Source organism: Pelodiscus sinensis, chromosome 1, assembly GCF_052426305.1.
Source record: "Pelodiscus sinensis isolate ZL-2025 chromosome 1, ASM5242630v1, whole genome shotgun sequence".
Taxonomy (NCBI): Eukaryota; Metazoa; Chordata; order Testudines; family Trionychidae; genus Pelodiscus; species Pelodiscus sinensis.
The window spans coordinates 340,882,468-340,906,087 of NC_143052.1; the positions used below are offsets into that span (position 1 = coordinate 340,882,468).

General features: G+C 48.5%; 1 protein-coding gene across 2 annotated transcripts in view; it reads right to left on the minus strand.

The window, feature by feature from the left end:
* CAPN5 (calpain 5) overlaps positions 1 to 7,231 on the minus strand; it is a 117,261-nt gene extending 110,030 nt beyond the window's left edge. The window contains exon 1 of one of the 2 annotated variants that reach the window (XR_016348572.1): positions 7,007 to 7,231. The gene's annotated coding sequence lies outside the window, so the exon portion shown is untranslated. The remainder of the gene's footprint in view (positions 1 to 7,006) is intronic. The other variant, XM_006139577.5, reaches the window with a different exon arrangement.
* Between the last annotated feature and the right edge of the window lie 16,389 nt (positions 7,232 to 23,620).

The window sequence follows — 23,620 nt, forward strand, 5'->3', positions numbered from 1 at the left end:
CCTTTCTTCTAGGAATCTAGAGAGCAACAATCGACATGGGCCTCACAAGTAACAACAGAAAAAGCCCCTTTCTGTTCTCCAGAAACTCAAGGATGTCTTCCTTGGGCATGATTAAGGAGAAGGAAGGGCTTTCCCAAATTACCTGAGTGCACCCTCCTCCCCTGGCAAATCAGACACGGGCCAGAGCATTAGGAGGGTTGGTGAAGAAATAGGGGTTGAGTTACACCTTCTGCAATGATTAAAAGGAGCAGGATATAATTATATGGTGGGATAATAAATAGCACAAGTAATAAAAATTCACTACCTCTGGGCACTACCTCACTGCTTTCAACGGAAAAAAGCCATTGTATTATAATAAACTATAAGGAACAATGTACACAGCGGCAGCGTCTAGACTGGCAAGTTTTTCCACAAAAGCAGCTGGCCACTTGAATTTGCGCAAGAACACTGACAATCTAATGTATGATGGTCAGTGTTCTTCCGCAAATACTATGCTGCTCCCGTTCAGGAAAAAGCCCTCTTGCGCAAATGCTTTTGTGCAAGAGGGCCAGTGTAGACAACTGAGAACCATTTTGCGCAAAAAAGCCCCAATGACAAAAATGGAAATCGGGGCTTTCTTGCGCAAAACCATGTCTAGATTGGCATGGGCGCTTTTCCGCAAAAAGAGCTTTTGCGCAAAAGTGTCTGTGCCAATTTAGACGCTCTTTTCCACAAATGCTTTTAATGGAAAAACTTTTCCATTAAAAGCATTTGCGGAAAATCATGCCAGTCTAGGCGTAGCCAGCATGTTTGCTCCCAGTCAGACTTCCACTGAAGATAATGGAATTAGATCAGGTCCACAAACAGGTCCCATGCCCTGATCATCAACCAACTCGACCTCTGGTCAGTATGGCTAAGCCTTGCAGAGGGTTCTTCTCTGCCGAGACTCTAGCACTGCAATCCCAAGACAGGTGCAGTATTTTTTTTTCCTAGCAGCATTAAATAAAAACTAGGAAACAGGTGTCAATCTTCATTGTGAGGAGCAAGGCAGGGAAATTAACAGGCTACATTTAAAAGAAAGACACAGAATAGTCTCTTCCCAAAGGAGAAAATCTTGCTTTTGGTGGCAGATGGGGAGAAAACCCCTCGTGGAAGAAAAATGTGTGTGGAGAAGGGGAGGGGATGAAGGTAATAATTCCTGTTTGCATTGTACTCAATGGGAGTCACCCATATCCTGAGGCTAGAGAATCAGGCGTATTGTTTAACACAATGACTCTATTCCAGCAGAGAGCTGCACGATTTAGCACAAGGTCAGTGGCCCCAGTTACATACATAGCAATGAGGTGAATCAGAAAACCAAGGGCAGGAAAGAGCTAAGTTTGCTGCGGAGGAAGGGAGAGGAAAGGGTAGTGAGCTATGGGACATGCACAGAATCTCAGCTAGTGCAGGTCCAGGTAGCTGCGAAGAACTTAACTTAGCTGCACCCCTTCCCTGCTGGTTCCAGCCTGGCTCATTGTCTCTAAGCAACCAGAGGTGCTTGAGTCAGGGTAGTGGAAACAGCTCACAGGGCTGTATCCCTGCACTATACTGCCCCCCCCCCCCCCCAACCTGTCTACAAAGAGATAAAAACATACAGCTGACCGGGGCAGCAGACTCAACCTCGGGGAGGAGGGGGGCTGTGCTCTGGGGCTGAGAAATCACTGTACAGATGCGCTCTGGGACCCTGCGAGGATAGAGGCCTTTTATCCCTGTGTAGTACCCAAGAGCAGGCTTTCTGCAGCCTCCCATGCTCTTAGGTCTTCCCACAAGGCTTTGGGATGCTGGCGAAAGAGCGCCTACCAAACTAGGCCTGAGACACCAGAGCACAAGATACGGATGCTCAGAACCTTGCCCCCAGGGTCATATCCTATAGGATGCAGTTAGAGGAGGCTTCTTCTTGAGATAGCTGTAAGGTATGTGTATGGGGGAGGGCCAACAGCACCAAAGAGCCAGGGGCTGACAACTATTCCCCTGCTGGACTTGGAGGGTCTGACCTTGGGGCACACAAGAGAATCCCTTCATTCCAAGTGTAGGGTAGACTGGGCTCAGGGAAGGAGGCGGAGACTCCTGGAAATAACCAGCTATGAGCATGTGACCAGAGACCTTATGGTAATTACACCAGTGGCTAGAGTTAAGGTTGCACTCAAAAGTCCGGGAAGGACGATGTGAACATTTTTGCAGGGCCCAACCTAAGGCCTGGGAATCTATCAGTCTCTTAATGTGGGGAGATTTTGCTTCTCATTGTCTTGGTGCTTTTTTGTTGTTTTACAAAAAGGAAAAATCAAAGCCATCCTTTAGGTAGGCAATGTGGCAGGACATGACCAGTATGCCAGAAGTGAAATTACATTTGCCCAACGCAACCTCAAATGTGATATGTCTCAAGCAGAAAGCTTTTCACGGTGCCCTTCCCTTCATGGGACGTGCCAGACTTTAAGCTCAGAAAATGTGAATTTTGCTGCCTTCACAGACATAACGAGTCTCCTACTAAATTGTCTCATGTATGCACAGGAAGGAACACAAGGACCAGCAACAGGAATGTGGAAGATCAGCCTTAACTGCATGCTCTGAGACAAACTCTATGTGACCTTGGGCATGTCACTTAATCTGTCTTTGCCACAGTTCCCCATCTGTAACATGGGGATAACAGCACCTAACCTCATAAGGGTGTTGGCAAGATGAACGCATTAAAAGATTGTGAGGCATTCAGATCTTGCAATAATTGGAGCCACGTAAGTACCTCAGATATATGGGCAGTTCAGGGACCCTGGAGTAAGAGCTTCTCTGACTGCACTTAATCACAGAATACCAGGACTGAAAGGGATCTCACGAGGTCATCGAGTCCAGTCCCCTGCACTCATGGCAGGACCAAATACTGTCTAGACCATCCCTGACAGACATTTATCTAACCTACTCTTAAATATCTCCAGAGATGGAGGTTCCACAACCTCCCTGAGCAATTTAGTCCAGTGTTTAACTACACTGACAGTTAGGAACTTTTTCCTAATGTCCAACCTAAACCTCCCTTGCTGCAGTTTAAGCCCATTGCTTCTTGTTCTATCCTCAGAGGCCAAGATGAACAAGTTTTCTCCCTCCTCCTCATGACACCCTTTTAGATACCTGAAAATGGCTATCATGTCCCCCCTCAATCTTCTCTTTTCCAAACTAAACAAACCCAGTTCTTTCAGCCTTCCGTCATAAGTCATATTCTCTAGACTTTTAATCATTCTTGTTGATCTTCTCTGGACCCTCTCCAATTTCTCCACATCTTTCTTGAATTGCGGTGCCCAGAATTGGACACAATACTCCAAATGGGGCCTAACCAGTGCAGAATAGAGCGGAAGAATGACTTCTCGTGTCTTGCTCACAACACGTGTTAATGCATCCCAGTAGCACTTTCTACTTTAAAAGCAAGGCACAGACAACATCATTTGAGGAATGCAGTAGGAGCAGCAGGGTAGGAGTATATCCAGCAAAAGGACCTCAGAAGAAATGCAGGGGAAGCTGGTGGGGTGGGGAGGCCAAAGTTAGCACAATGCCTAGGGGTTCTAGTTGCTATTGCAATACAAATATAAATGCTACTGCAATACAAATATAAATAATAACAGCAGCAACATAGTGGTCCACTGATCGGTCTGTGGGAAGTTTCATTTCTTTACGCAAGTTACCAAAATGGCCTTGCCATCTAGACAAGCAAGACTTACCTCAAGAATAACTCAACCCTGTATTTTCAGTCTGGATCAATAATGCACATTTCAAACAATGTCCAATGCATGCATGTAGGAATAACTGTTACCCTACTAGTCAAGCAAATAAGCAGTATGCATGTAATTTCTGCATAGCTAGTGAGCATACATGTAATATACCGTTGTGCATGTGCACACTTGCATGCACACAAACACACTGCTACTCTCTACATTTTATAACTGTTCCAACTTTGCGTCACAGACCCTATACTGCTAACAAGTAATGGAGATTCTCCTTCACCTCAGCTGAATGTTACAATGCACATCAAGTGCACCTTTTCCAGGGAAAAGTCCTGCAAGGTACAGAATGTAAGAACCTCTCTAGAACAGCCATCAACAGGAATCAAACCCTGGTCTTCAGCTTCAAAGCACAAATTCTACAACTTAAGCAAAAGGTCCAACTTTATTTGCTATGAACAGCAGCTGGGTGGCCTTTCTTTGTGGATCTCAGGACACACACATGGTCTTTCTTTGTGGCTCAGGAAACACACACACATGGTCTTTCTTTGTGGCTCAGGAACACACACACACACACACACACACACACACACACACACACACACACACACGCCACCGCCACCAAGGGTCCAGTCCTAGCTGGCAGAAGAAAGTAGCACCTGTGCACGTGGTTTCAACTGGAGTAATCTGTTAGCTAGACAGAGACTGCCTTGTGCTGACTCAGGCAGTCAGCCACAGGGAAAACTGTTATGCTAACGAGCACCAGCCCACAGCGCAGAGCTCTCTGAAATCACTACTGATTACACAATACAGCAATAAAATCCCACTGCTGGAAGTGGAACAGTGCTACCTACAGATAAAACACCAGCTCAGCCATGTGGCGACACACGCACACCCCTGCCCTTTCTCAGCATCCTTTCAAAGCAGTCGGGGAGAAGGCATCCATGGGAAAGATGCCAGTACAGCAATGTTCCTGTCCAGCCCACTCCTCCAGCCAGATGGATGCAGCAAGAAAACCAGCCAGAGAATTTAATAGGCATTTTCCTGCTCACTGCCTTGCTTTTGCCTCAATTTCATGTCTGATTATTCCCCCGAACCTTTTGCTTTCCTTCACACGGGGGCTCAGAACTCTGCAGAGTGAACGCTACCGCACTGCCATAGGCACTCGAGTTCTTGGTGATAAATCTGAATGCCAAACATGCAAGCCACTCACCCACCCACACGTACCTTTAGGACATGCCTGGCAGGCAAATTAACAGTGCGCATTTTAGGGATATGAACAACTAGTCAACTATCTAATAAGCAAATGCTTATCGGATAATCGACACACTAGTCAACTAGTCGCTTCCCCTCTTGCTGCTTCTATCAGAAAGAGGCAGCAAGCAGGGGAAAAGAGGATGGGGTGCTTCAAAGCGGCAGTACCACATGGAACACGAGGTCAGCTGGGGACTCCCCCGCTGACCCCGGGCTCCCCACGGTGTTTCAAAGCTGCAGTGCCGCATGGAGCCCAGGGTCAGAGTCCCCAGCTGAGCCTAGGCTTCATGCGGCACTGCGGCTTTGAAACACCATGGGGAGCATGGGGCCAGTGGGGAACTGCTTGAGTCCCCTGCTGACCCCATGCTCCCTGCAGCGCTTTCGCCTTTGAAGTGTAACTGCTACACTTCACAGGCTGAGGCGCCCTTATCCACCAATCGAATAGTCAATGCAAATTGCATTAACTCTTCGATTAGCCGATTAATCTAAATTTAACATCCCTAGTGCATTTGTGTGTGTGACCCCCTCCCCCCACTCCCACCCCAGACTCCAGAGCAAACAACATTCCTGGCTCTTGGCCTTCTCAGGGGAAGTCTGTAGGAAGCTTCCTTACCAAAAGTTTCCTTCTGGCTCAACTCACCAGCAACAGCAGGATGCAGCCAGTCTCCAGGCAGCTGCTGGCACTTTAATAGCAGAAGCCTGACTTTCAGGTGTCATGCACCTGCAGCTCCCACTGGACGTGCAGGTGGGAACTTAGCCCCCTCAGCATGAGGAGGCAGGGGTCTCTGGAAGAGCATCTACATTAGGCTTTTTGCCAAAAATATCCCCTCTTGCTAGCCGCAGCGCAGCTCCACCGCTGGCAGGAATGCAGATGCCATCGGTGACAGAGGGGCACCTCCACAGTGAAAAAAACACTCGCAGTGGCAAGTCTCAGAGCTGGGTCAACTGACTTGAGCTCAGGCTGCAGGCTAAAGATAAGTGTCAGAGCACCCGCCTGGACTCCAGCCCCTGCCCAGAAACCTGAAGGAGGAGGGTTTTGCAGCGTGGGCTCCAGCCCGACGCCAAACATCTGCACTATGTGTACCCCACAGCGAGCTCTAAGACTCCTTGCCACAGGGGTGGTTTTGCTGTGTGTAGAGATCTCCGTAAGGCTACAGCCCCGATTCAGCAACCTACTTCAGCACATGCTTAACTTGAAGCGCATGAGCACTACGGAGCTGAGTGGGATACTCCTGTTTAAAATTCAACAGGTGCTTAACTAGCTAGCCCAGGACAACTGGAAGCAGGAGTCTCAGCAGAAGGCCCTTAGCTGTGCGACTGCTCCCCTTGTCACCCAGAATTGTTGCTCCTCACCACTTTAGCCCAGGCACCATCCCTTATTCAAGCTGGGTGGGTCTGAACACTAGCTGTGGCTGGCTGATGCCTCCTGCAGGGAGAGGAAAATGCTCCCATGGGCTGCTGCAAGGAAGGCCTATGAAGTCCCTCTACAGACAGCAGCAAGGCCACTTGCTCCAAGTCCTCCTGTTCTCCAGGGGGTCTCGTGGTCCTTGGCTATGGTGAAATGACCCACATTGTCAAGAAAAGACCCTAACCCAGCACGGGCCTGGCAGAGCCCTGACAGAAGGCAGAACATCTCTGCGGCTCTCCCCTCGACTCCTGCAGCCTGGCAGGGCTCTGCACACTCGGGACCACATGGAAACCCGCCCTGGGCACCCACAGCCCGCAAGCAGCACACACACCAGATGTTCCCCTCCCCGCTTGGGCCAGGCAAGCACCAGACTCCGCATTTCCCTCTTCCCTCTCCGGGAACACTGGCTCTTGGGGGGTAGAATCTCCCCCTCCCATCACCTCCAGCCACATCCTCCACAAGGCACCCCCCATGTGGCTAGGGGAGGGACCCTCGGGAGGGACACCCTCCGCAAATGCAAACACGCTGGCTCCTGCAGCAGCCCCTTCCATCTCCGTGCCACTTCCCCGCGGCAGCGCGCAGCCAGGACACCGGTGCCTGGCTCTGGTGCCCCCGCGCTTCTCACCTGCCTGCGGGGCTTGTCCCGAGCGCGGATCCTCCGCAGCACAGCGGCCAGATGTTGCAGGCGCTCGGGGGCTGCAGCGCTGCTGTGCGCCGCCCGCTCCCAGCAGCACCGCCCAGCCTTCACGGGGAGGGGCTGCCAAGGGGGTGGGGACGCAGCATGCGCCTGCGCTGGCTCTGCCCAGGGTCTGCTGCTCCAGCGAGGGTAGGGTGCTGCAGCCCCCCGGGACAGCGGCCTCTGAGCTGGGGTTTAAGCCAGGCTGGGGGGGGGGGGGGAGGGTTAAGTGGGGTGAAGAACTGAAACTTAGTTTCAGGGAGGCTTTGAGCGCAGTCCCACATGACAGGAAGGGGGGGAGGGGACTATATACAAAGAGTAGTCATCAGTAGAATAGTGATAGAAATGTAGCCGTGTTAGTCTGGGGTAGCTGAAGCAAAATGCAGGACAATGTAGCACTTTAAAGACTAACAAGATGGTTTATTAGATGATGAGCTTTCGTGGGCCAGACCCACTTCCTCAGATCAAATGATCTGAGGAAGTGGGTCTGGCCCAGGAAAGCTCATCATCTAATAAACCATCTTGTTAGTCTTTAAAGTGCTACATTGTCCTGCATTTTGCTTTAGTCATCAGTAGTTTGCTGACAGTGGGAGGAGGTGGTGGGGTGCCCCAGGGGTCTGCCCTGGAGTGGAGTTAGTCACTACTTTCATAAGTGACTTGGCTGAGGAAGTGGGGGAGGGTGCACTTATCAAATATGCAGATAACCCCAAGCTGGCAAGGGCAGCAGAGCTGCTAGAGCAGAGGATGAGGATTCAAAATGCTGTGGCAAACTGGGAGAATTGCTCTGGCAGATGAAATTCAATAAAAGCAAGTGGAAAGTGCTACACTTAGGAAGGAAAAAAAATCAAGACGAACCAATAACAAATAGGGAACAAGGGGCGAAATGGTAGCACTGAGGAAGGCAGGAGGGAGGGGGTGCTAGAGAGCATCTCAGTTTGAACGGAGTTGCAAAAAAAAAAGATAATGGGTGTATTAACAGGAGTGTAACTGGAAAGATACAGGAGTCTGTATGCTCTGCTGGGCGCAGGTAAGAGCTCGGCTGGAGAACTGTACAATCCTGGGCATGACCGCTTAGAAAAGGGGTGACAAATTGGAGGGACTCTTGAGGAAAGCAACAAGAATGATAAATAGTTTAGAAAACCTGGCCAATGAGGAAAAGATAAACTGGGCACTTTTGCTCTTGAGAAAAGACAACAGAGGATATTATGACAGTCTTTAAATATGTTAAAGGCTGTTATAAGAAACAAGAAGCAATGGAGACTGATTGGTTGGGGACCAACTGGCTATCCAGCAGTTAAGCATAAAAGGATCTGGGGATTACAGAGGATGAGATGCTTGGTGAGACAACAGTGTGCCCTTGTAGCCAAGAAAGCTAATGTCATACTAGGGTGCATTAGGAGAAGCATTTCCCGCAGATCTGGAGAAGTGATTATTCCCCTTTATTCGGCTCTGGTGAGGCCACATCTAGAGTATTGTGTCCAGTTCTGGGCCCTCCACTATAGCAAGGATGTGGACACATTGGAGAGAGTCCGGCAGAGGGCAACCACAATGATATGGGGAGCACATGATATAAGAGGAGAGGCTGAGGGATTTGGCCTCATTTAGTCTGCAGAAGAGAAGCGTGAGGGGGATTCGATAGCAGCCTTTAACTTCCTGAAGGGAGGTTCCAAAGAGGATGGAGAGAGGCGGTTCTCAGTAGTGAGGGATGGCAGAACAAGGAGCAATGGTCTCAAGTTACAGTGGGGGAGGTCTAGGTTGGATATTAGGAAAAACTGTTTCACTAGGAGGGTGGTGTGAAGCACTGGAATGGGTTCCCTAGGGAGGAGGTGGAATCTCCATCCCTAGTTTTTAAGTCCCAGTTTTACAAAGCCCTGGCTGGGATGATTTAGTTGGGGTTGGTCCTGTGTTGGGCAGAGAGCTGGACTCGATGATCTCCTGAGCTCTCTTCCAGCCCTAGGATTCTATAAACTAAATCTACAAGGGAGATTTCAATTAGTTATTAGGAAAAACTTTCTAACTGTAAGGGTAGTTCTCTGCTCTAGGCTTCCAAGGGTGTTTGTGGAATCCCCATCACTGGAGGTTTTTAAGAACAGGTTGGATGAACCAACCTAAGGTTTACTTAGGACTTCATGAAGTCTCTGTAGCCCTACATTTCTAGGATAATACTCAGAAGGGGGAAGCCCAAAATATTGTATAAAAACCAGGATCACACCAGAAGGGGAGTAACTGGGGATCCAGCAGATGGGTCAAGCCTGCACACTCCCACCAGGGATGTGCTGGCCGTGCAAAGATAGTGCATGAGTATCATGAGAGAACCTGCAGGTCCCAACTGGCTTTGTGCTGCATAGACAGATATTGCATGCCACTCCCTCCCCAAGAGTTTACAATCTAAACAGACAAGCCCAGCAAAGTGTGGGAGGAAGGGAAGATTATTACAGCTGGGGAACTGAAACAGAGACTAAGTGACTTGCCCGAAGTCCCACAGTGAGTAGGTAGCAGAGTCAGAAACTGATCCCAGGCCAGTGTATTAGCCACCAGACCAGCCTTCTTCATACAAAATGTCTGCAAACAAACCAGCACTAACAAATTCACCTGTCATGTAGGGATGTTTGCACAGGCAGGCCAGCCCTGCACAGCTGATAGGAAAATGAACAGCCCAAGAACACAAACATGCCCCACTCATAGGGTCTAACAAGTACAACTAGTGATGTTTTACACACCAGCTACGTCTAGACTGGCATGATTTCCGTTAAAAGCATTTGTGGAAAAGAGTGTCTAGACTGGCATGGAAGCACTTTTTGCGGAAAAGCGTCCGTGCCAATCTAGACTCGCTTTTGCACAAAAAAGCCCCGATCACCTTTTTTGCGATCGGGGCTTTTTTGCACAAAACATACCTGAGCTGTCTACACTGGCCCTTTTGAGCAAAAGGACTTTTGCCCGAACAGGAGCAGCATAGTATTTCCGCAAGAAGCACTGATTTCAGACAGTAGGAAGTCAGTGTTCTTGCGGAAATTCAAGCGGCCAGTGTAGACATCTGGCAAGTTTTTCCACAAAAGCAGCTTGCCAGTCTAGACACAGCCACCCACAGAGCAGAGAGGAACTAGGAATATCTTGTAAGGCTAGTGTAGTAGATGAGGCCTGGGGAACGTGGGCTGGTGCAAGGTCTGAGGCCTGAACCAGAGGTTGTGAACCCAAGTCAGGCCATGTATTAAAACAGATGCTTAGCCCTTCACTGTCCAGAATGTGAACTTAGCAAAGTTGCTGCTAGAGTATTAGGCACTAGATATTTATGTAACTATATTCCAGCTAGTTCAGCTCTATCCCTATCTAATATGTGATAAGATGGTTTGACAAAATAATGAATAGGGATGTTGTGTCCAAGATATCAGGAACAAGGGGAGATAACACAGAGAGGTCGTGAAACACGTAGGGCAGTACGTAAGCTGTTTGTCCCAGTGGATCTGTCTGTACATGTCAGGGTACCTGGCCATAACCCTCTGTCCAGCTGAGTCTCCCATTGCTGATGGAGCAGATTCCATTGTAACGAGCATACATGTGTTTGTGTTCCTGTAGACACAGAGCCAGGGAGTTAGGACCATGCTTGGTTGATAATTAACCTGGCTGAGTGCCTTCATCACCAAACTCAGTCTTCTTTATGAATAGCATCAAGGACTGCTAGATGAGCAGGCTGTCCTGTTACTAGTAATACCCTTGGTACTCCAAGGTTGTATACTGGGCAGCCTGAACTGCATTCATTACTGAGGGGTAAGAATATTCCAGCCTTCAACATTTAGCAACACTAGGCTAATGATTCCATGTCCCTGAAATGGACTGGGAGCCCCATGAATGCCACAACTAGGGCTTGCAGGACAGTCCCAGAAAACCTGAAACAAATAGCAACTCTACCAACAGAACCCTCTTGCCAGAGGCTGGTTCCCACTTCATTAGCTGTAAGACAGAGCTTGGGAGTGGAGTTTCTAGCCCATGTAGCTATGCCACATGGATTCCAGCTACAACTGGAATGAGGGATGGGTCACATGAGTGGCCCTCCTTCACCTCAGTGGTCTGCAGCAGCCTATGGCCCACTGGGGCTCCACCTCTGGCCCTGTGGACCCCCTGTATTTGTCCATCGCCCCCCCCCCCATGCACCTCTCTCAAACACTGGGGTACCAGAGCCCTACACTTACCTGCTCCTCACCATCCCTCCCAGGACTTTTGGCCTGTGTCTAGACTGGCATGATTTTGCGCAAAATCTTGCTGCCTCTCTACACTGGCCATGAGTATTTGCGCAAGAACACTGACTTTGTAATGTACAAAATCAGTGGTTCTTGTGCAAATACTCTGATGCTCCCACTCAGGGATAAGCCCTCTTGTGGAAGTATTCTTGCACAGGAGGGCCAGTGTAGACAGGTAACATCAATTTCTTGCATAAGAAAGTCCGATGGCTAAAATGGCCATCTGAGCTTTCTTGTGCAAGAGAGCGTCTACACTGGCACAGATGCTTTTGCACAAAAGCAAATCTTTTGTGCAAAGGCACATGCCAGTATAGACGTTTTCTTGCACAAATACTTTTAATGGAAAAACTTTTCTGTTGAAAGTATTATGCAAAATCATGCCAGTCTAGACGCAGCCTTGGAGTATGCAAACTGCCTGATTCGTGCTTCATCCCCTCGCCTACTCCCCCCCCATTATCCAGAACTAGAATGCTGTGAACAGCTGATTTATGATATTCCAGATCTGGGAGAGAGGGGTAGGAGCGGGGATGGAACATGAATCAGATGATTCACATGCTCCAAAAGTGCTGGGAAGGAAGTGCAGGGCTCTGGTGCCCTGGTGCATCAGAGGTGTGTAGAGAAGGGCGGGGGGGGGAGGGGCAGCCAGGAGGTTTGTGGGCTGCATGTGGAGCCCAGTAGGTCCACTGTGTTAGAGTTACTAGGGTCTTAGTCCCAACTGCTGAGGGAAGCTCAAGAATTGCACTCCAGATGTTTTCCAATAGATACTTCAGTTAGAAAAAGGCAGGAACTGGGCAAAGTTTTAGCCCCAAATCTTCCCTTAAACTAGTCTCTGGAGTTGGCTAGCTATAGTGTGTGTGTGTTTGGGAGGGCAGTAACACTTTGAAATGGGCTGTTAGCAAGCCCCTTTGTCCCCATGTACCTTGGTTGCCCCCATACTCTAGTTTTTGCATAAAATATACCAGCTAGTTTTCAATCAGTAACTACGCTGAAGAATGATTACTGTTCCAAGGATATTTTTATGTTACAAATAGAGACCTTGGCATAGGCCTATTCATGATAATGTCTTTATTAATTATATGATATTCCAAACTGATAGTCTCTTCTCCCAAACATTAGTGGGAGGAAGGCATGTAAGTAATAGACCCATTGTCATTCTCTATAAACAAATGGGTATTTTTTAAATAATACTGGATGATACCTTCAGCTGGTTTGAATTTACTTAGCTCTGTAGAGAGCTACTACAGTAGATGGGTTGCATGGGACTATTATATTGCCATACTAATTTCAACCCCCAATATTTGATATTAATTTTAACTAGCCTTTTTGATATTTACTTTTTAAATATTCTGAAATCCTCCAATTTTCTGTTGAAAAAACCTGCAAAATGCAAGAACTGAGTTCCCAGTTAAGAAAAATTCTTAATTTTCATCATTGTTTATGGTAGATGTTAATCCTCCTTGAACACACAGAGAAAAATAAACTATTCTTCTATCCATAAATGAATTGAAGACCTTCTACATATCACGTATATAGTAGGGAAGCTCCAACGCCAAAATATCAATTAAGTTCAGCTTAATGTTAGAGTACATGTAATGCAAGCAAGTGACCGGTTCACATTGAGAATAGCCTGATACTGCTCTTAGCCAAAGTACTTGCTCCATCAGCTTAAGTGGTAACGGCCAACATTTTAGAGCAGAAGGTTTTGTGTTTAATAACCATTATAAAGGTCCAATGAATAAGCAACCCCTTGTCAATAGAAGAAACCTAGCCATAAAGTAACTAAACATTTAAAATGTCTTATCTTCAGAATGTAATTTCCAAATATAAATGTGCTTATGTAAAAATTATGAAATCAACAGTGCAGAGTTAAAAACACGATAAACAGTATTTATACTAAGACAGATAACAATAACAATGAAAGCGCATCCAATAGGTTTTTACACTTTCAAAATCGGGACTCTCTGCTCCGGCAACATCCATGGTCCGGCAGGGCCCCAGATGTTGCTGGACCAGAGAGTCCCAGAGGCAAAGAGCTGAAGCCAGCCAGGAGAATGCAGGGCTGGGAAGCTCTGGCTGGGCCAGCAGTGGCTGGGCCAGGTGGTGCCTGGGGAGCCCTGGTCCGGCCAGAGAACCCCCGGCCTCAGCAGGACCATGTGGTGAACAGGGAGCCCCCGTCCCGGGCAGGGAACCCCTGGTGTCAGCCAGGCCAAGCAGCAAATGGGGAGTCCCTGCCCCGCCTGGGGAACCCCTTGCAGCAGCAGGGCCAGGCGGCAGCACAGGCAGCCCCAGGGAAGCCAGGTCGAAGCAGGACTGGCCCCCGCAGTGGAGCTGGTGGCAGCCAGGCAGCACCAGCCAGGGAATCCCGGGAAACACCCAGTGGCAGCTGGATGGGCAGCTGGGTGGCCCCAGCCAGAGAACTCCCCGATGTTGTCAGGGGCAGGTGGCCAGGGAGCCCCAGCCAGGGAACCCCTGGAATTCTCAGTGCAGTGAGGTTGGGGTGGCCAGGTAGCCCTGGCCAGAGAACCCCCAGCAGCAGCGAGGCAGGCAGCAGTAGGTGAGCCTTGGTCAGGGAGCCCTGGGGAATCCCAAATGGTAGCGAGGCTGTGGCATCTGAACAGCCTGGTGGCATCCAGGTGGCCCCGGCAGCAGAACCTGGGGAACTCCGAGTAGCAGCAAGAAGGAGCCCCAGCTTTGGAAGCCTGGGAGTGGGACAGCCAACAGGGGAACACTGACCTCCCCTGGTCTGGCAAGCCCCCTGGTTTGGGACCGCTCAGGTCCTGACAGTGCCGGACCAAGAAGGTCCAACCTGTAGTTGCATGTTACATTTTCAGGAGTTGTGTGTGTGTTCCAGTCAACACCAAACAAACAGACTGGCAGACCACCGTTTCCATTGGACCAGAACAAATTGTGGCAGTATCAAGAAAATGCATCTGGGAGTTATGTCTACTGACTACTGTGAAATCCTTCTTCACAACTCAATAAGAAAATGAGCTACTGGTATTGCCGCTGGGCTTTTTAGCCTGCAGATACCAGGAGAGGCATTCTAGGAGCAGAATTGGCAGAGCTCTACTTCATCACAGCAACCCTCAACTGACCATTAAGGCCCTCGTATCAGAGGAATAAATTAAAGCTTCATGAGACGTTCTCTAAGGGTATGGCTACATTAGCAACCCTAGTTCGAACTAGGGTGGCTAGTGCAGCCATACCCTAAGTTACATCAAGGCCCATGCCTGCCCTTAGTAATTGGCTCCCTGGTGCTTCCCATCCTCACCCCTTTCTTACTCATTGGCAGAGGAGACAATCACACCCTCTATATTTATATAGCCCTTAGTGCAATGGGGACCAAATCCTAAGTAGGAACTCTGGCACTATTATAAAGACAAATGGAATACAGCTTGAACTTGACACTCTAAGCTTAGAGGCAGCAAAGGCCAAAGGAATCAGTAGCTGATGTATCATCATTTCATGCCTACTGCTATAATTCTTCACTAAAGAAAGAGAAATACTGAATTCAGCTCTAGGGAGATTAAGTCTGCGTAATTTCTTATGCCTATGCTAATATGTAGCTCCAAAATTCTAATGGGCAATAAGAAAGAAAGACACAGAATATCTATCTGTTTTCAGCAAGCCAAACATTCTGCAAGCTCTCTGCACATGTAAATACAAAATATTGTGATAGAGCCCTTACAAGAAGTTAGTTTCTGCAATCAGCAGAAATTTTTTTTTTAAAGAAATTTTTTTTTAAAAGAAATTTTTTAAAATTTTTAAAGAAATTTCCTTTTTATTTTAGGAAGTATTTTTTTCTTTCCTGGCCCTAAAAGCCCATACATTTGATAGGGATGAAAGATGTGGTTAGTGCTGTGACATCCGGTCCTTAGGTTGATTGCTAAAATGAAACTTGTATTAGATCATCAAATGCATCTGGTGAGAACTGAAAACTGGAGCACAAGGCCCAGAATCCAGAATATCCCCTTTCTGTCATTTTCCCTTTCACTGGTCATTTTGCAAAGTCATTGTTATCACTCAATTCAGAAAACACAAGACTGTTAAAACACAGTCTCTAATCTGTAGTCAGAAAGAGAGGAGGGGAGAGGACAAACCATGGGCCAGAGCAGACAAACAACCGCATACAAAGGAATCCAATGCATCAGGGAAGGGCAGACAAATAAGCAGTGGCAAATTTTTAAAGTGCTTGTACACAAATGCTAGTAGTCTGACTAATAAGATGGGTGAACTAGAGTATCTCGTATTAAATGAGGAGATTGACATAATAGGCATCACTGAAACCTGGTGGAATGAGGAAAATCTGTGGGACACAATCATACCGGGATATAAAATATATAGAAAGGATAGAGCAGGCTGAGTGGGTGGCGGAGTGGCACTGTATGTGAAAGATAATGTAGAATCAAATGAAATAAAAATATTAAGTGAATCAACATGTTCAATAGAATCGCTATGGATAGTAATTCCATGCTCCAATAATAAGAAATTAGCAGTAGGGATATATTACCGACCACCTGACCAGGACAGCAATACTGACATTGAAATGCTAAGGGAGATTAGAGAGGCTACCAAAATAAAGAACTTTATAATAACGGGGGATTTTAATTACCCTCATATTGACTGGATACATGTCACCTCAGGAAGAAAAGCGGAGATAAAATTTCTCAATGGCTTAAATGACTGCTTCTTGGAGCAGCTGGTGCAGGAACCCACAAGGGGAGAGGCAATTCTCGATTTAGTCCTGAGTGGAGTGCAGGATCAGGTCCAGGATATAACCGTTACCGGACCGCTTGGGAATAGTGACCATAATATAATAACATTCAACATTCCTGTGGTGGGAAGAACACCTCAGCAGTCCAGCACCCTGGCATTTAATTTCAAAAAGGGGAATTACACAAAAATGAGGAGGTTAGTGAAACAGAAATTAAAAGGCACAGAGACTAGAGCCAAATCCCTGAAAGCTGTATGGAAACTTTTTAAAGACACCATAATAGAGGCCCAACTTAAATGTATACCCCAAATTAAAAAACATAGCAAGAGACCTAAAAAAGAGTCACCGCGGCTTAACCACCATGTAAAAAAAGCAGTGAGGGGCAAAAAGGTATCTTTTAAGAAGTGGAAGTCCAATCCTAGTGAGATAAATAGAAGAGAACATAAACACTGTCAAATCAAGTGTAAAAATGTAATAAGAAAAGCAAAAAAAGATTTTGAGGAACAGCTAGCCAAAAACTCAAAAAGAAATAACAAAATATTTTTTAAGTACATTAGAAGCAGGAAGCCTACTAAAAAACCTGAGGGTCCCCTAGATGATCGAGCTATAAAAGGAGCAATCAAGGACGATAAAGTCACTGTGAAGAAACTAAATGATTTCTTTACTTCAGTCTTCACAGCTGAGGACGTTGGGGAGATTCCTGAAACTGCACCGTCCTTTGTGGGTGATGAATCTGAGGAACTGTCCCGGATTGAAGTGTCTTTAGAGGAGATTTTGGAACAAATAGAAAAACTTAATGTTAACAAATCTCTGGGACCGGATGCCATTCATCCAAGGGTTCTAAAAGAACTCAAATGGGAAATTGCTGAGCTATTATCTGTGGTTTGTAACCTATCCTTTAAATCGGCTTCCGTACCTAATGTCTGGAAGGTAGCCAACATGACACCAATTTAAAAAGTGCTCTACAGGCGATCCTGACAATTACAGACCGGTACGTCTAACATCAGTACCGGGCAAATTAGTAGAAACAATAGTAAAGAATAAAATTGTGAAGCATGTAGAAGAACATAATTTGTTGGACAAAAGTCAACATGGCTTCTGTAAAGGGAAATCCTGTCTTACTAATCTGTAAGGGTACGTCTACAGTACAACGTTAATTCGAACTTAGTTCGAATTAGTTAATTCGAACTAAGCTAATTCGAACTAACGGATCCAGACTAAAAAATTAGTTCGAATTAGCATTTTGCTAATTCGAACTAGCATGTCCACATTAAGTGGAGCCTGAACCGGGCTTAAGGATGGCCGGAAGAAGTGCTGGCAGGGCATCAGAGGAGGAATTAGAGTGTGGAGATGCTTTCTCAGGCTAGCCGAGGGCTGTGCTTAAAGGGTCCCTACCCCCACCCCGGACAGACAGTTCTCAGGAGTGCCCCGCTTTCAGAGCAGTCCTGGCTTGGATTGCCAGGACTACCCACACTGGGCACATCACAGCACTCGGCCATCAGACCGGCTGCACTTGCCGCAGGCTGCCATCTGGGGAGAGGAGGCAATTGGGGGGCTGCAGGAGAGCTTCCACCCCCAGAAGCCCACAGAGCCAGCCCAGTCCTCCCCATCGGGGGCTCGTACCCCATTCCTCCCTCACCTCCTTCCACTTACCCCTCCCTAGCCCCTCTTCTTGATGTACAAAATAAAGGACACGTGTCTTCCAAAATGGAAATGGAATCTGTCTTTATTGAACAAAACTGGGGGAGACCAGGAAAAGGAGGTGGGAGAGGGGAAGAGAGAGGGTGGGAGAGGGGAGGACAACTACAATGATGAGGGGTTTGGAAAAGGTCCCATATGAAGAGAGGCTAAAGAGACTCGGACTTTTCAGCTTAGAAGAGAGGAGATGGAGCGGGGACAGGATAGAGGTCTCTAAAAGCAGGAGTGGGGTGGAGAGGGTGCATACAGAAAAGTTCTTCATTTGTTCCCATAATAGAAGGACTAGAGGACACCAAAGGAAAGGAATGGGTAGCAGGCTTCAAACTAGTAACAGAAAATTGTTCTTCACAAAGCAAAGAGTCAACCTGCTCCTTGCTGCAGGAGGCTGTGAAGGCTAGAACTAGAACAGATTTTAAAGAGAAGTGAAATAAAGTGATGGAGGTTGGGTCCATGGAGTGGTATTAGCCAGGGGGTAGGAGTGGTGTCCCTGCCCCAAGTTTGTGGAAGGCTGGAGATGGATGGCACGAGACAAATGGCTTGGTCATTGTTTTGGTCCATCCCCTCCAGGGTCCCTAGTGTTGGCCACTGTCGGCAGACAGGCTACTGGGCTAGATGGACCTTTGGTCTGACCCAGTATGGCCATTGTGGGCTCAGAGTCAGGGGTCTCAGTGGACCACCTTGATTTTCATGCACACCTGCTCCTGGGTGGCCAGGCTGGTAGCTCTCCTGCCCTAGACGGCCACTGTCCTGTGCCTAGTGCAGAGATCGTGGACAAGGTCCACGATGTTCGCACTAGCCCAGGTGGGTGCCCGCCTCTTGCGGTCCCGGGCAAGCTCCCGGGAGCCGCCAGCCTGGTCCCGGGAAGAGGGGGAGGGCTGGGGGGCATCAGGTGGGTGGCTCGATCCATGCCAGGTGCAGGGTCTGCTAGCTTGGTGCTGGCAGGCTTGCACCTGGCACGGGCACTGTAGCCAGCCCGTACCCCTTTAAGGGGTCTGGGGCTGGGAGGGGGGCAGACGAGTTTCCCTGGTGTTGCCCAGAGTGGCCACCAGGGAAACCTGGGGAGGGCTAGCCTCCCACTAGTTCGAATTAAGGGGCTACACACCCCTTAATTCGAACTAGCTAGTTCGAGCTAGGCTTAATCCTCATAAAATGAGGTTTCCTAGTTCAAACTAAGCGCTCCGCTAGTTCGATTTAAATTCGAACTAACGGAGCACTAGCGTAGCGCCTATGAAAGTTAGTTCAAACTAACGTCTGTTAGTTCGAACTAACTTTGTAGTGTAGACATACCCTTAGAGTTCTTTGAAGGGGTTAACAAACATGCGGACAAGGGGGATCCAGTAGATATAGTATACTTGGATTTTCAGAAAGCCTTTGACAAGGTCCCTCACCAAAGGCTCTTGTGTAAATTACATGGCCATGGGATAAGAGGAAAGGTCCTTTCTTGGATTGCAAACTGGTTAAAAGACAGGAAACAAAGGGTAGGAATAAATGGTAAATTTTCAGATTGGAGAGGGGTAACTAGTGGTGTACCCCAAGGGTCAGTGCTGGGACCAATCCTTTTCAACTTATTCATAAATGATCTGGAGAAAGGGGTAAGTAGTGAGGTAGTAAAGTTTGCAGATGATACAAAACTGTTTAGGCTAGTCAAGACAGAAGCAGACTGTGAGGGACTCCAAGAAGATCTCACCAAACTGAGTGATTGGGCAACAAAATGGCAAATGAAATTTAATGTGGATAAGTGTAAAGTAATGCACATTGGGAAAAATGACCCCAACTATACGTACAGTATGATGGGGACTAATTTAGCTATGACAAATCAGGACAGAGATCTTGGAGTTATCGTGGACAGTTCTCTGAAAACTTCCACGTAGTGTGCAGCTGCGGTCAAAAAGCCAAATAGGATGCTAGGAATTATTAGGAAAGGGATAGAAAATAGGACCCAGAATATCTTACTGCCCCTGTATAAAACTATGGCATGCCCACATCTTGAATACTGTGTACAAATGTGGTCTCCTCACCTCAAAAAAGATATTTTGGCCTTGGAAAGGGTTCAGAAAAGGGCAACTAAAATGATTAGAGGTTTGGAACGGGTCCCACATGAGGAGAGGTTAAAGCGACTGGGACTTTTCAGTTTAGAAAAGAGGAGACTGAGGGGGGATATGACAGAGGTATATAAAATCATGAGTGGTGCAGAGAGGGCCGATAAAGAAAAGTTATTTATTAGTTCCCTAAATAGAAGAACTAGAGGACACCAAATGAAATTAATGGGTAGCAGGTTTAAAACTAATAAAAGAAAGTTCTTCTTCACACAGCGTGTAGTCAACCTGTGGAACTCCTTGCCAGAGGACGCTGTGAAGGCTAAGACTATAATAGGGTATGTCTACACTACCACCCTAGTTCGAACTAGCGGGGTAATGTAGGCATACCGCACTTGCAAATGAAGCCGGGATTTGAATTTCCCGGGCTTCATTTGCATAAGACGGCCGGCGCCATTTTTAAATGCCGGCTTGTTCGAACTCCGTGCTGCGCGGCTACACGCGGCACGGGCTAGATAGTTCGAACTAGCAAGCCATTCCGCACTATCTGTATGCCTCGTGCTTCCGTTAAAAGCATTTGCGGAAAATCATGCCAGTCTAGACTTAGCCCGTAGGTTGTCAAATAGTGCATATTGGAATACACACTGACACAAGTTAATAATTATACAATACCAAAATATGGCTCTCATGCGACATCATAGTTCCACAGGGCAGTGATCTGTCTGCTAAACTGCAAGGTGGGTTTTTTTCAGTACATTAGTTCACATCTATAATTCCTATATTTAAACACATCATACAGAGCTGTAAATACTCCAGGAATGTTAGGATTGGACTACAGATGGCACCCACATCCCCATCCAGGCCCTCGACCACCGGGCTTCTGTGTATATTAACCAGAAGGGGTACTTCTCGATGGTCCTGCAGGCTGTCATGGACCACTGAGGCTAGTTCACAGACATATATGTCGGGTGGTCGAGGAAGGCGCACAACTCTGGCATCTTCTGCAACTGGAGTGTCTTGAAGTAGCTGCCCACCAGAACTTTTTTCTCCGACTGCACCATCAGGGTTGGGGACATTGACATGGCCATGTTCATGGTGGGAGACATAGCCTGCTCTCTCTTGCCCTGGCTCATGAAGCCCTACACTGGCCAGTTTGGCCACTCTAGGGAACAGTACAACTACAGGATCAGCAGAGCTCACATGGTTGCTGAGGGTACCTTCAGGCATCTGAAGATGCAGTTCAGATGCCTCCTCATCCTGCTGAACATCAGGGAATGGAACATCCCACATGTGGCGGACACATGTTGTGTCCTTCAAAATATTTGTGAACGGAAGGGGGAGGCATTCTTGCCAGGGTGAGGGGCAGAGCCTGACCCGATGAGCAGGCCTTCAAGTAGCTGTACAAAGCTGCCATCCAGCAGGCCCATCAAAAGGTCATGCACATCCGGGAGGCCCTGAGGGAGAGTTTCTCACAAGAACCCCAGTGACATTCTCCCCTGGGCCTCCCTACCAGAGGCTTGTGCATCACTCCTCTCTCCCTTTCCTCCCACAGCCCTCCCTTCATCCCCTTCCTCCCTTCCCCTACAGAGACAATAAAAAAGACTGTTTTGGGGGAAAAAAAACGTTGTGTGTTTTTTATTTGGGGTAGAAGTAACTGGGAGGGACTGGGGAAAGTACACGGGGGTATGTCTACACTACCCCCCTATTTCGAACTAGGGGGGGTAATGTAGTCATACGGAGTTGCAAATGAAGCCTGGGATTTGAATTTCCCGGGCTTCATTTGCATGAAGCCGGCCAGCGCCATTTTTAAATGCTGACTAGGTCGGACCCCGTGCCGCGTGGCTACACGCGGCACGGACTAGCTAGTTCGGATTAGGCTTCCTATCCGAACTAGCTGTACGCCTCATGGAACGAGGTGTACAGCTAGTTCAGATTAGGAAGCCTAATCCGAACTAGCTAGTCCATGCCGCATATTGCCGCATGGCACGGGGTCCGACCTAGCCGGCATTTAAAAATGGCGCTGGCCGGCTTCATGCAAATGAAGCCCAGGACATTCAAATCCCGGGCTTCATTTGCAACTCTGTATGACTACATTACCCCCCCCCCCCAGTTCGAACTAGGGGGGTAGTGTAGACATACCCTGGGTGAGAAGAGGAAAGAGAGGGAAGAGGAAGGTGGGGGATGAGAACCTTGGAGGAGGAGGAGGGAACTGGAAGGAGGAGGAAGGGGGAGGAGAGGCTCAGATTTGGAGTTGGGAGTGGCGCTTGGCTCTGGTGATCCCGGGGTCAGGGAGCAGGGGTTAGGGGAGAAGAGGGAGGAGCAGGAGCAGGAGCAGGTGCAGGAAACATGCTGGTGACTAGGGACTGCACAGCTGTGCACATGGTGTGGCCCTGATCCAGCATCTCCCACCAGGTGTCTCACCACAGCTGGATATCTTTCTGCAGTCCAGGGTCAGCTCCGTGCATCAGAGTGCACAAGGTGTTCCCTCTGGAACTCATCTATGGGTCTCCGGTGTCTGCAGGTCCCTCAGGTTCAGGAAGTTGCCCCGGGTAGTGTTGACCGCCCCTCTCTCACAGCTGGTCTGTGGTGGAGAATAAAAAGAGATGGTCACTCCTCGGAGGAGACACTGTGCCTGAAACCTTCCCCACACCTCTGAGCCGAGAGCGACAGTTCTAAGCTCAGACGAAGGCGATGAGCTTGGAGCAAGACCATGTGCAGTCTAGCCAGTGGGCCCTTCTCTGTAGGTGCACAGATGTCCAAGGTGGTGGAGCCTCACTACCCCCACATCCTGGGGACAAGCAGGCATGTGAAGGTGCCAGCCAGACTGGGATCCTGTGGGCTGTCGGGGGGCTATGGAGTGTCTGGGCTTTCCTCCATGCCATGCACATGCCAGGTCCAGCAGTGGCGACATCCCACAGGGAGAGGACTTGTATCCCTGCCCAGTGAAGGAGGGGAGGACACGGTGTTGGGGGGAGGTGTGTGTGAGTGGCAAATGTTCCTGTGCCTTGCTGCACTGTCCTCAGGAGTGGATGCTGCCCCGTCAGTGTGGGCATGTCTGTGTGCAGGACTGCTGAGAGAGTGTAGGTGTGTGTCCATGTCCATGTCCTCAGCCTCCTTCTAGTGGTGGCTGGTGGAGGGAGGGTGTCCCACCCCAGTGTCATGAGTATGGAACACCCTCCCCAGATATCCTGTGGCCAATAGCACAAGGGTCCTTTGGTGCAGCCTGCTGGGGCTGTGTGCCCTAGAGTGATGCTGCACCTGCTCCCACACACACAGGCTGCTGTGCGATCCTCTGGCCACAGAGGCCAAGCGATAAGTGCGCCCCAGCCCCTCGCTGCCCACCACCTCCATCCTGTGTGTGTGGGGAATGTGATGGTAGTCACCTGGTGTGGCTTCCCTGGCCTCAGACAATGCCTGAGACACATCTGGGGTGTAAGGTACTGGCTCCAGAGTCTGCATGGTCATGGTGCTGGACTCGTCCGGCTCCTCCTCTTCCTCCTCTTCACTGGCTCTGTCCCCAGGAGGATGATGATAGGCGTCTTGAGCCCCAAGTCCACTACCGGGGGAGAAGGGACTGCTCCACACCCCCAGGATGTGGTCCACGTCCTCATAGTAGGGGCAGGTATGGGGTTCTGCCCTGGAGTGGTAGCTGTCCTCTCAGGACCTAGCATATCCCTGGCAGAGTGCCTTTACTTTCATCCACACCTGCTCCTGAGTGTGGAGCGATCTCATTTGCATATTTTCTGCCGATCTGTTTTGCGCTAGGGGTTTTTGCGCAAAAACAAGCAGTGTGGATGTTTTCTTTTTGTGCAAAACCCGCATTTTCCACAAGATTGGTATATCTACGCACATAAGGATCTTGTGGGAAAAGGGGGTTTTG